At 40.7% G+C, this 12,228-nt stretch overlaps 1 protein-coding gene across 5 annotated transcripts in view; it reads left to right on the forward strand.

Moving 5' to 3' along the window:
* The window catches only part of SMG7 (SMG7 nonsense mediated mRNA decay factor), a 110,997-nt gene that overhangs the window by 15,901 nt on the left and 82,868 nt on the right, over positions 1–12,228 (forward strand). Inside the window, exon 1 of one of the 5 annotated variants that reach the window (XM_034778055.1) lies at positions 8,111–8,178. The exons of the other annotated variants lie outside the window; for them this stretch is intronic. The gene's annotated coding sequence lies outside the window, so the exon portion shown is untranslated. Of the gene's footprint in view, positions 1–8,110; positions 8,179–12,228 lie in introns of those variants that run through there. 5 annotated transcript variants of the gene reach the window in all.

Raw genomic sequence — 12,228 nt, forward strand, 5'->3', positions numbered from 1 at the left:
AGGATGGGGTTGGGGGGTGCCTGGCTCAGAGGGGCTGGGCTTGGAGCTGGGGGTCAGGGCTGTGGGGGGATGGGGGTCAGGGGGGTCCGGCTCAGAGGGTCTGGGCTTGGAGCTGGGGGGCTGGGCTCAGGGAGGTGCCTGGCTCAGAGGGGCTGGGGTCAGGGCTGTGGGGAGAATGGGGTCGGGGGGTGCCTGGCTCACAGGAGCTGGGCTTGTAGCTGGGGGTCAGGGCTGTGGTGGGGGGGTCTGGCTCAGAGGGGCTGGGCTTGGAGCTGGGGGTCAGAGCTGTGTGGGATAGGGTCGGGGGAGTGCCCAGCCCCTTACCATGCCGCTTACCCCCTCTCCCGGAGTCTCAATGCGCTGCGTCCAGCCCTGCAGCGGCGTAGTGTTTCCAGCGGGGCCTGAGCTGCCGCAGCTCGCAGCCCCGCCCCCTTACCAGCTGAGACGCCGGGGGATGGGGGAAGACTGAGGTGGGGGGAGCCTCCGACATACTCGTGGGTGCCCCTGTGGTGCCCGGGGCTTGGGGCAAATTGCCCCACTTGCCCTCTTCTTCCCCCCCCTTCCGGGCAGCCTTGAAGGATATTGGTTATTTAAGACCTATTTCCTCCTAGAAATTGAAAGTAACGTTGCATCTGGAGTGTTCTATATTTTATACTGTGTGGTGAAAGGAAAGCAAATGTTCTTTAAACAGTTTCACCACCAGAGACTTGAAGTGACACACGTAATAAAATCTTTTTCTCGAGTTCGAACGTTGAACTGCTTTTTATAGTTTTAAATAAATACTTTTAAAATCCTTCAGTAACTTACTTTCCTTGCTCAGAACATGTTAAAAAATGAGCACAGTTGTTACCTTAGACATTGCATTGCCAGCAGCTGGTGACAAGGAAGCAAACTAGAACAGAGCTTTTTTGCCTTAGCCACTGGCAACTTCCATTTTAGAGGCTTAGAAGAGAGCTGTGGATGTTGATAGGGAATTTTTTTATTATATGGAGATAGTTCTATCTCATAGAGCCGGACGGGACCTTGAAAGGTCATTGAGTCCAGTCCCCTGCCTTCACAGCAGGACCAAGTACCGTCCCTGACAGATTTTTGCCCCAGATCCCTAAATGGCCCCCTCAAGGATTAAACTCACAACCCTGGGTTTAGCAGTCCAATGCTCAAACCACTGAGCTATCCCTCCCCCAGAAACATAATAAAATAAAATATTATTCCAGACAGTCTTCACTGGAACAATGACAAGGTTGACTATATTGCTCTCTAACACTATTTTAAAACACTTTACAAGTAATAGCTAGTAATTCTAGGAAATTCAGTTAAGGTTCCTATACTAACCTCAACTCTGCCCTCTTATCCCTAGCCATTCTCCTATAAGTCAGATACTACTTTACCCTGATAATCTACACTTCTAGGTTGGGTCACTATCCCCACCCACATTCTGAAAATCTGTAAAATAGTTGCAGAGGCATTACATAAATGCAAAGTATTGTCTATTGACCAATGGACAACTTGCCAGCCCTACACATGGGTCAGAGATTCAGCCCTACTCCAGTTCTGACCTCCCATAGGTCAGATGAAATTTCTCACGCTTACCTTTCACATACATTCTGACACACCATTCTCCCTATAAGGGCTAGAAAGAGCCTTGTACTTACCCTGTTCACCCTTAAGACAGTCCAGAGACCACCTTTAGTCTGTCTGTTCTGCACATGGATTCGAGTGAATCCCGTATACTTGGGTGGAGAGGAGAAGGGATGGACTTATGTTCCTCTTCCCATAGAATAAATGGGAGCAGGCATATAGGTTTACCCTTCTTGGAGGTGGTCTTGCATATTGGGCACATTTTCATTGCCAGGTCTTGTTACGGAGTGTCACTTCACTATATGTCTGGAGAAGCATGGTATTGGAAGCAATAGGGGAGCAGTTGAGGGGAAACTCTTTTGATACGAGAGTGGTGCTGGTAAGGGCGGGAGCTTGGAGTCTTGAATGCAGTAATGGTAATGTGCAATGGTAGTGGGATTGCCAGCTTCTTCCAGTCAATATTGTAAGTGGAGCTGTGTTGACAATAAGAGAAGGGGTCAGAGAGGACTCATGCAGGGATGAAGATTCCAGAAGTAGAACTCGGGCCAGGGGTTGAGGTTGGAGCCGAAGACTCTCTTCTAGCAAAACTTTCCAATGTTTTGTCAGTTATTTATCTTTACAGTGTAAAGGGCTAGAACCTTTAGGTGGAAGCATAGATTTGATGGAGTGGTGCTTTAGTTCTCTTGCTGAAGTTATAGCTGAAATTTTAACTGAAACCTCCTTGCATTCTAACTCAATAAAAATAGTCCTGTGAGCTCTTATGTAGAACAAGTGATTTCTTTTAAATGAAGTATACCTCTACCCCGATATAACCCGACCTGATAGAACATGAATTTGGATATAACACGGTAAAGCAGTACTCCGGGGGGGCGGGGCTGCGCACTCTGGCGGATCAAAGCAAGTTTGATATAACGCGGTTTCACCTATAATGCGGTAAGTTTTTTTTTTTTTTGCTCCCGAGGACAACATTATATCGGGGTAGAGGTGTTTTTGAACAAATGTTAAAACTTTCTGAAAATTGTTAACACTTCCAAGTTTATATACTCAAAACTACCTGTTCGGTTAACCTCAAGCTTCCAAAAGCTATTTGGGCAAGCAATTCATATGAGAATATATTATATTGTACTAGTTCAATTTATAAAATTCACCTATACATTAATACTTAGTTATGTCAAACTCCCCAAACCATTGCAAAACCTTAATCACACCCTAATGCCCATTTAGGCAAAAGCTGGAATAAATTGGTGAGTGGCACTGCTTCATGAAGGTCACTAAACTTAGGATGTGTTGAACTAGTGGAGGAAGCAAATTTCAGATACTTAGGCCTTCCACTCAGGATGCCCTGCCACCATTCCCCAAATATACAAATCTAGAAACTGTCAGCAAAAGCATTTTTCCAGAGTAGGCAGGGAGAAATACTTTTGGAAAAAGTCTAAGTGAACTTAGAGGACTTCGCTTCAGAGCTGTCAAATAGACATTCATAAGCTCTTTATACAGAAAAGATACACTGAATTTCCCCAAGGGTCACCATCAATCTGACCAAAAGTTATCAGCTAAAAGGATGAAGGAGTGCTCAATTATCAGAAGAGACTTGCCAACAGGCTTGAAATTTTGTCAAATGTGGTATTTCTCTTCTGAGATCTGTATTGAGAACACCAATCTATTTCACACAAACCACTGAAGAGTTAAAAGCAGTAACTTTTGCTTACTACTGATGTAAACTGGATTCCAGCCTAAAGATTCTGCTTTATAGTGCTGTATTTGTTCAGTGTAGTGCATATCCTTTGAATATCAAATTGATTGTAAGCTTTATGCCAACACTGGCACCAAAGAAACTGCTGCAGAATAAGAAAAAATAACTTGCTACAGCACGTGCTTAAACTCATGAACCACATGTACAATTGTTCAGTGCTCTGGCCTTCTCAAACTTATGTCCCTTTTCATTGCAACATTGTAAGTCAGGGTCTGTTTCCTACTAGAAAATGTAAAGTAGCAAATACTGTTTTCCAACCACAGCAGTGCATCATATGAGAAGTTACATTTACACTGAGTCCAGGATCTTCTCCCTCCACATTCTTTATATCAACCCATTAGGGCAATCCCAATCACAGATGTGCTTCTGCACTTCCCCAGTTGCACCAGCAGATGCATACTAAAATCAGTTGGTGATACAGCAGGGTTTCTTAAACTGGGGGCCCCAACTCAAAAGGGGGTTGCAAGAGTATTGTAGGGGGGTCGTGAGAGTGGCAGTTGCTGGCCAGGTGCCCGGCCCTGAAGGCTGCGCCGCCACAAGAAGCAGTGCAGAAGTAAGGGTGGCAAGGGAGTGGGGGGAGGAGTATCACAGCCTGAAATATTTTTAAAGGGGATCCCAGTGAAAAAAAGTTTGAGAACCCCTGTGATGTTGGGTTGAAAGATACTTTCTGATCCTCTTTCGAACACACTATTCTAAAAGTACTCTTAGCTTTTAATAATATCCTAAATTTGCATATAGTCTATTGCACAGGCTTCTGTGTATTTGGTGTCCTTTCTCTGCCTGTGTGGAGAAAAGAGGAGCATGTCTCTCTTGGTTAATATTCTGGCTAGAGGAGAATTTGCTGTATTAGCATTTTGTGGTTGTCTTGCTTACCTTTTTACTCAGAGATGTAATGTATTCATTAAAAGAAAATGATTTGGCATGTAGGTCTGAATTGCTTTTACCTGAAGATGTTAAGCTTCTGTCTGGATTAATTTTCAGTATTTAAATAGATAAGCTAATTGTTTATTATATTTATATCAGGATGTTTTCAGTTGTGACTTGACAGCTCAACTGGTGCTGCTCTGATGCCTCCTTCATGGTAGGAGGCAGGGTGGGAGGAGACCCACTCTGGGCATGATATAAAGTAAAGCTTTATTTTTCAAATGTTTACATACTCGGAAATAACTTTTTCCTGAACTTTTGAAGTAGCATTCATTGCTGCATTAGATCACAGATGGTCAACCCCAATATATAGGAGAAATGTGGACACTGATGAATGTGGCTTGATTTTTTTTGTTTATGTTGACCATCATAAGCAATGCTTTTGTCAGTTGAGTAGCATCAAGACTGCTGGTTTGAAAGTTTGATTTTAAATAATAAAACTAAATTATACCATTTAATTACTTGGTTTCAGTTTGCCTACATGGGGAACTATACTAGTATACTGAGCAATGTAATTTTGTGGGCACTTTTCATCTGGAATAAGTGTCCACATGGGAAGTTGTACTGGAATAATTATACTGGCAGAACCATAGTGCTATAATTATAGTGCTATAACTCCTTGTATGTACACTTATTCTGGAGTAAGAGCACACATGCAGTTATACTGCTATAATTATACTAGTATAGTTCTGCCAGTAAATTTCTGTAGCGACAACCCCTTAGTTTCACAAGAGATGCAAGTTTGCAGCAAGTCCACCCTGAACAAAATTTCCTCAGTAGCTAATGGGTCAGTGCTGTTGTACATAACATTCTTACTCTATGCTGCATGGATATTGCTGTGTTAAAGGCACATATATATATTGTGGAAAATTTAATTTCCAAGAGGAGTAGTGTAGAGAAAAGGAACCTGAAATAGGTCCGTTTCTGTGATTGGCATTATACTGAACACACTGTTTTAGAAGAGCATGGATTAGCATGAATATGTTGGTGGTAGTTCTCTGCAAAAAGAGAGGAATAGAGGTGGTTGTCTAAGTGCCCCAAGAAACTCAATGCAATTAAGAAGCAGCAAAATTTTAAATTTGTTTTAAAAAAACTGACTTTACACTTACTACACAACCTGTGGAACTCAATAGTGCAGTTATATTATGGAATTGTAATAGCACTGTAATAACTCCCCTTTCCTACCCATCTTTTTAATCGCTTTCTGTTTCTTTTGATTCAGAGTGTAAAATGGGCACCATCTGGGGTTAGGAATGAATTTTTACCCCACATGCGGCATTTTGTACAACACAAATTGGCCGTTTATGGATCATTGCTATGTTCTGGTATGGCTGTCCCTAATGTCCTGGGTGACAGAAACAAAGTTGTCCTTGTGGTTGATCTCTCTGTCATCTGAGTCTACACCTCCTTTTTAAGAAGTTTGACTGAAAGTTGTTCCTTCTGATCTGAAATTGGGATGACCTAGCATTTCAGCATGTAGGATGGAAGGTTCTCAGGGATCATAATTTGAATGTAGCCAAGTTAAATATATTAAAATATTGCTCAGAAGTAACCTTTCTTCTTCAAGTGATTGTCTATATGAACTCTACTCTGTGTGCCAACTGCCTGTTCGCACAATATCAGGTTCTTTTGGCCAGCATTGTCCATTGGAGCTGTGCCTGTGCCCTAGATGTCCTTGTGCTGCTACCCAAGGGTATAAAGAACAGAGTGGGCTCGTGGCAGAGAGACAGAACCACACTGGTGTCCAATTACTCTGTGCAATGTGCGATCTCTTGTTAGGCTTGTTAGTAGCAGGAAGTTATATAGTGTACTTAGTATAGTTTTTGTATCACTTCTGTTGACAAATATAAAAATAACTTTTTAATAGTAGATTGGGGGTGGGATATGCCCAGTTCAGTCACTGTGGTGGATACAAATTCTCCATGATTAAAACCTGCCTCTTGTGTGGTGGCTATCCCACTTAGTGGTGGGTGCTGTAGGTGACTCTTTTGCTTTGATTAGGGACATATCTGGCAGATGCTTGAGCTGTCTCTTCTACAGGAGAACACAGAAGGCAAGAGAGGCCCAGCTCAAGCTCTCTCTTCTGGAATGCTTGATGAGAGCCTGGGGGGAAAAAAATCTAACTAGGCCTGAGTAGTCCTCTTTGGCTAGTGCTCCTATGAGCTGCAGCTTTGCTCCGAGGTTCCAAGCTCATTCTTCATCTGAAAGATTGAATCCTTTTGACTACTGAATTTGACAGAGCAGCCAAGACCTCTTCCAGTTAGTTGTCAGAAAAGGATAAGAAGGAGCCCCATTCCAAGAGAACGTAGGCATGGATCATCTTTTCTGTGTATTAAAGTGAGGTAAATCCTCACAATGCTGCTGTATTGATGCTTACTGAAAGGGAGTTCACAGCCCATATTGGTTCACCTCTGCACCAGTTGGTCTCTGGATACCCATGGTGCCATCTAATACTTGCATCTGCACTCCCTCTGTTCTGGCGCTGAAGACTCAGATGTTGACTTTCTCTGTTCCAACTGATCTTGCAGTGACTGCATTACCAGTATCATCCTTGCTCTCATCTACAACTAGAGGTACTTCTGCCTCTGTACCACTCTCTAATACTACCATAGTACCTATAAGATCTCTTGCTCTAGTTGTGCAAAAGCTCACCCTAAGACACCAGATAGGCTAGCTCCTCCCTTGGAGGAAGTATACCTTTTTTCTTTCTCCCCCTCTAAACGTAGTAGGGAGGTATCCCAACCCTCTAATCTCATTCCCTCTTTTATGAGCCTGACTGGTCTGGTAGGGAATTCAAAGATTGTCCATACAGAAACAGACTTCAGGAATCTTGTGGGAAACATTTATTCTGATAGCCACTCCCATGGCTCCCAGCCCCTGATCCTTACAACATTCAGTCTTGGCCTAATAAGGCTCCTTGGGGGCACATACCCAGCATGGATATCCTTTTTTTACTGTCCTCCCCCCCGCCCCTGCAAGATGTAGGTTTATTCAAGAAGGTCAGTTCTAGCACTTCACAGCCATCACCAGAAGAGATTGTCTCAGGGGGTCTTCAGCTGTATAAGAACATGTTATGAGTTAGGTTAGCTCTACCTAGCCATATTAGAGCTCAGGCATCCTCTATTTTCTATTTGAAGAATGTTCCTGTTTTTTCAAGTATTGGGGGTAGCCATGTTAGTCTGTATCCACAAAAACAAGAAGAAGTCCGGTGGCACCTAAAAGGCTAACAGATTTATTTGGGCATAAGCTTTCATGGGTAAAAAACCCACTTCTTCAGATGCATGGAGTGTAATGCATCTGAAGAAGTGGGTTTTTTACCCATGAAAGCTTATGCCCAAATTAATCTGTTAGTCTTTTTAAGGTGCTACTGGACTCCTTGTTGTTCCTGTTTCAGAAATTTGTAGAGCTGCTGCATCGAACTTGGTCCACTCACTTACAAGACACTGTTCTTTAATAGAGGCTCCCAGTTTGTAAGGCTGTTTTTGGTAAGGGTGTCCTGCCTTTATTGTTTAAATAGGACTCCTAGTACCCACCTCCAAGCATATAGAGACAAGAGCTTGTTCGTCACCAAGAGTGGAATCCAAGTGATTCTGTCTTAATGTGATTTTCCACATGAAGACGGAACAGTAACTGGTTCTTCAAGATGTGTTGTCCGTATGGTTTCCACAGCCTGCCATCCTTCCCTTCTACTCTACAGAGTTCTAATACTTCAGCATTTTGTATTGGCAAAGGAACTGAGGAATGGTTTGGCCTGCTCTGCTCTTTGTGTGTTCAGATTGTGGGAATTCAAGAACATCTAGGGTACAGATGTAGCCCCAATGGACATGGCCAAAAGAATCCAGTTTCGTGTGCATAGGGCACATGTGTTGTCTACACTGATCCCACTCTTGGTGAACATCTCTAACAACCACAGTTACTGCAAGGTAAGTAATAGTTCTTTTGCAGGTGACAGTCTGGGTAATTAACCGAAGAAAACTGACAGTTATAGATAGGAGGAAGGTATGGAAAGCATGTGTGGCAGGCATATTAGGATTTTGAGATTAATTTGGGCATTTGCACTCTGATAGATGACTGCTTGTATGGCTTCAGGTTTCCAGGAAGATTACTGAATGCTTACAAAAGATTCCTTAAATCTGTTATGGACTTGCAAGAACTTCATGGGAAAGCTTTCATGTATGAGAGGTTTCATCTTTGCTATTGCCTTGCAGTATTTTTGTTTATAGATGTAAACAACTATTCAATGAAATTGAAAGGCAAAACATTTAAAACTGATAAAAGAAAATATTTTTATGCAATGCCTAAGTAACCTGTGAAATTGTTGCACCATATTGCTAAGGCCAGGCACTTAATAGGATTCAGAAGAGGATTTAGACATTTATAAGGATAATTTTTAGAAGGATTTAATCTCCATGTGCTACAGGACATAACCAGAGTACTGACTGACAAGGGTTAAGAAGAAATGTCTTCTATGGACACATTATTCCATTCCTTCTGAAGCTTCTGGTACTAGGCACTGTCATACAGGACTTAGAGGAACCATTGGTTTGATCCAATATGGCAGCTCTCATGTAGTCAGCAGCCCCATGATGCTTCATGTAATGCGGGGCCACTGGGACCAGGTGTCCCAAGAAAGGCACCTTTGAAGCTGGGAGGAAGATATTAACAGGCTGGTTGGTAGTGATGCAGGTTATTTTCTATTTACACTTTGCAGAGTTACTGTGAGTTCCTCTCAGATTTATTGTTGATGAGACTGGGGGCTGGTTATGTGTTTAAAATGGAGATGATTGTGTGTTAACTGACTTGTGAAATATATTTTAATTCTTTAAATAATTGTTAGGTGAGAACGTAACATATGAAAACACCAGGAGTTCTAAGGAACTTGTTCTCTATTTTTGCTTTTGACGTGACTTTATTTTGTGAGCGGGGTGGGGTGGGGGGTGGAGAAGAATAATACAGCTTACACTAATTTATAACTTCAAGGTTAGCACTCTGTTACCTCTCCACAAGAAAGACTCTAGCTTTCTGCCCACATGTGTACCAAACAAACTGCCATACATCTCTTTATCTACCACTTCCTAAGAGACCAGGTAAAATTTAAAAAGCATGTGCTAGTATTTCACCTGGTAAATCAGCTCTAATTCAGATTAGATTATGAAAAATGTGAATTTAGAAAAATGGATTGTTGAATGTTAACTACCTGACAGTATCTTTGATAGAAAGGTGTTGAAAGCTATTTTACAAGTGTATGTAAGAAAAAATTAATGTAAAAATTTTCATGAGGATTGGGCTGCTCTCTCATCCTGTCACTGCTAACGTGTGACATGTTTCTCAGTGTGACTTAAGATTTCAGTCCTGAAATCAAAATATTTCCCTTTTTTGAGAGTCATGATACTTACTAACTTCATGAAAATGCATTTTCTTGTTACAGTCACTAGGTTAGATTGTGTTTTAAATTTTGCCTATATCAAATAGGATCTCTAACTACATTTTAAGCTTACCATTTATTTCTTATACTTTTCAACTGTCTAAACAGATCCTCTTGCCTTGTTCTAAACCACCTATTTGTCTTAACAGAACAAGTGTAGGCAACGACTTCATGGGCACGCTAATGTGTGTATCTGAAATTCATACTGGAAGAGCACAATTTTTTTTATTACACACTAATATAGAATTAAAAACAAGTAACAAAATCCAACTATAACAAGTTCTACTTTGGGAATTGCTAGCGCACATACCCAGACTTGAGTGGGGAACTGTGCATACAACATAGATAAAGAACTTCCAGATATAGGTGTTGAACCATACTTCTCTAAACTTGTACATAATAGAAATAGGAAATAATATGAAATATTCCTGCATCATGACTGGTTCTTGTGTATTTGCTATAATATATAATTTGGGTTCTGAGGAGATATGTAAACAGACTTAGTTTGTACTGGAAACGAATGGTTTTTCTCCCATAGAACATGATGGGATGTCTGGATACAATAATTTGATCCCTGACGTTCAAATAAACTTGTTTATAAAACATCTCCTGATGAAAACTCTTGTACAAAATAACATCCAGAATTAAATAAAATAATAAAAGTCAACATTCTAAAAAATGTCAGCAACAAATGGAGGGAATCTAATACAGGATATGAAGTGTCAGTTTAGTGGAATAAATGTGTGACCAGCAGTGGTCATACCCTGTTTCCCCGAAAATAAGACATCCTCCGAAAATAAGGCCTACTTACAGTTTTGCCTCTCGTTGTAATATAAGGTATCCCCCCGATAATAAGACCTCCCCGATAATAAGGCATCCACCGATGTGTACCGTATTCTTCTTCATTGAAAAATAAGACATCCCCTGAAAATAAGACCTAGCGCATCTTTGGGAGCAAAAATTAATATAAGACACGGTCTTATTTTCGGGGAAACAGGGTATGTTGTTTGTTTTAAGAACACTTTCACTGCAGATTTGACAAAATGCAAAGAAGGTACCAATGGAGATTTCTAAAGATAGCTACAGCACTCGACCCAAGGTTTAAGAATCTGAAGTACCTTCCAAAATCTGAGAGGGATGGGGTGTGAAGTATGCTTTCAGAAGTCTTAAAAGAGCAACATCCCAATGTGGAAACTACAGAACCCGAACCACCAAAAAAGAAAATCAATCTTCTGCTGGTGGCATCTGATTCAAATGATGAAAATGAACATGTGTTGGTCTGCACTGCTTTGGATTGTTGTTGAGCAGAGCCCATCATCAGCCTGGACGCATGTCCTCTGGAAAGGTGGGCGAAGCATGAAGGGACATGAATATTTAGTACATCTGGCACGTAAATATCTTGCAATGCCGACTACAACAGTGCCATGTGAATGCCTGTTCTCACTTTCAGGTGACATTGTAAATAGGAAGAGGGAAGAATTATCTCCTGTAACTGTAAACAAACTTGTTTCTCTTAGCGATTGGCTTAACAAGAAGTAGGACTGAGTGGACTTGTAGGCTCTAAAATTTTACATTGTTTTGTATTTGAGTGCAGTTATTTTTTGTACATAATTCTACATTTGTAAGTTCAACTTTAGTGATAAAGAGATTGCACTACAGTACTTGTATTAAGTGAATTGAAAAACTATTTTTTATTTTTCCAGTGCAAATATTTATAATAAAAAATAAAGTGAGCACTGTACACTGTTTTCTGTGTTTGTAATTGAAATCAATATATTAAAATGTGGAAAACATCCAAAAATATTTATATAAATAGTATTCTATTATTGTTTAACAATGCGATTAAAAAAAAAGTTAATTGCGATTAATTGCTTGACAGCCCTAATTATAACTTTACTAAAGAGAGAAAAGATCCTAGTTTCTTATATTTTCTTTAGGCATTTAAATAGCAAACAGTTTCCTCCTTTCCAAGATGAATAATTTGTTAGAATATGTATATCTCTTATCACTCACTCTTGTCTCATAGAAATTCTCATAAATGTATACATCTTTGCACTCATAGCTCTTCCTCTATATTTTAACTTTAAAAAAAGTAACTTTGGAATGGAGGTCATGTTTATGTTGGGAGTTCTAAGGGTGATAAAGCTTCTATTATAGCTGGTATTTACCTGTTTCAATTAGACCTGCTCTGAGTAGGTTTAGATGACATGGTGGTAAACCTCAGGAGCTGCAAGAGGCTTTTTAGCAATATTGGAAAAGCTAGTATGGGCAACTGGGGAACAGTTTTTTTTCCCTCCAAAAAATCCCTAGCGTGGATAAGGTATTAGAAGGATTTCAGTGGTCATGTAGACTAAAGGCTTATCTACATAGTGAGGTTTTGCAGATTACCTTTGTGTGTGCTCTTGAAAAATAACTATTCCAAACAAATTGCATTCACGCAGCTCACTCTTGCCTACTACCCTCTGAATCAATGCATACACAAGGCACTAACTTGTTTCAAAATAAGTGCTTAGTGTTCTGGGCAGGAATCCCATGGTGCTTTATCCTG

Source organism: Trachemys scripta, chromosome 8, assembly GCF_013100865.1.
Source record: "Trachemys scripta elegans isolate TJP31775 chromosome 8, CAS_Tse_1.0, whole genome shotgun sequence".
NCBI lineage: Eukaryota > Metazoa > Chordata > Testudines > Emydidae > Trachemys > Trachemys scripta.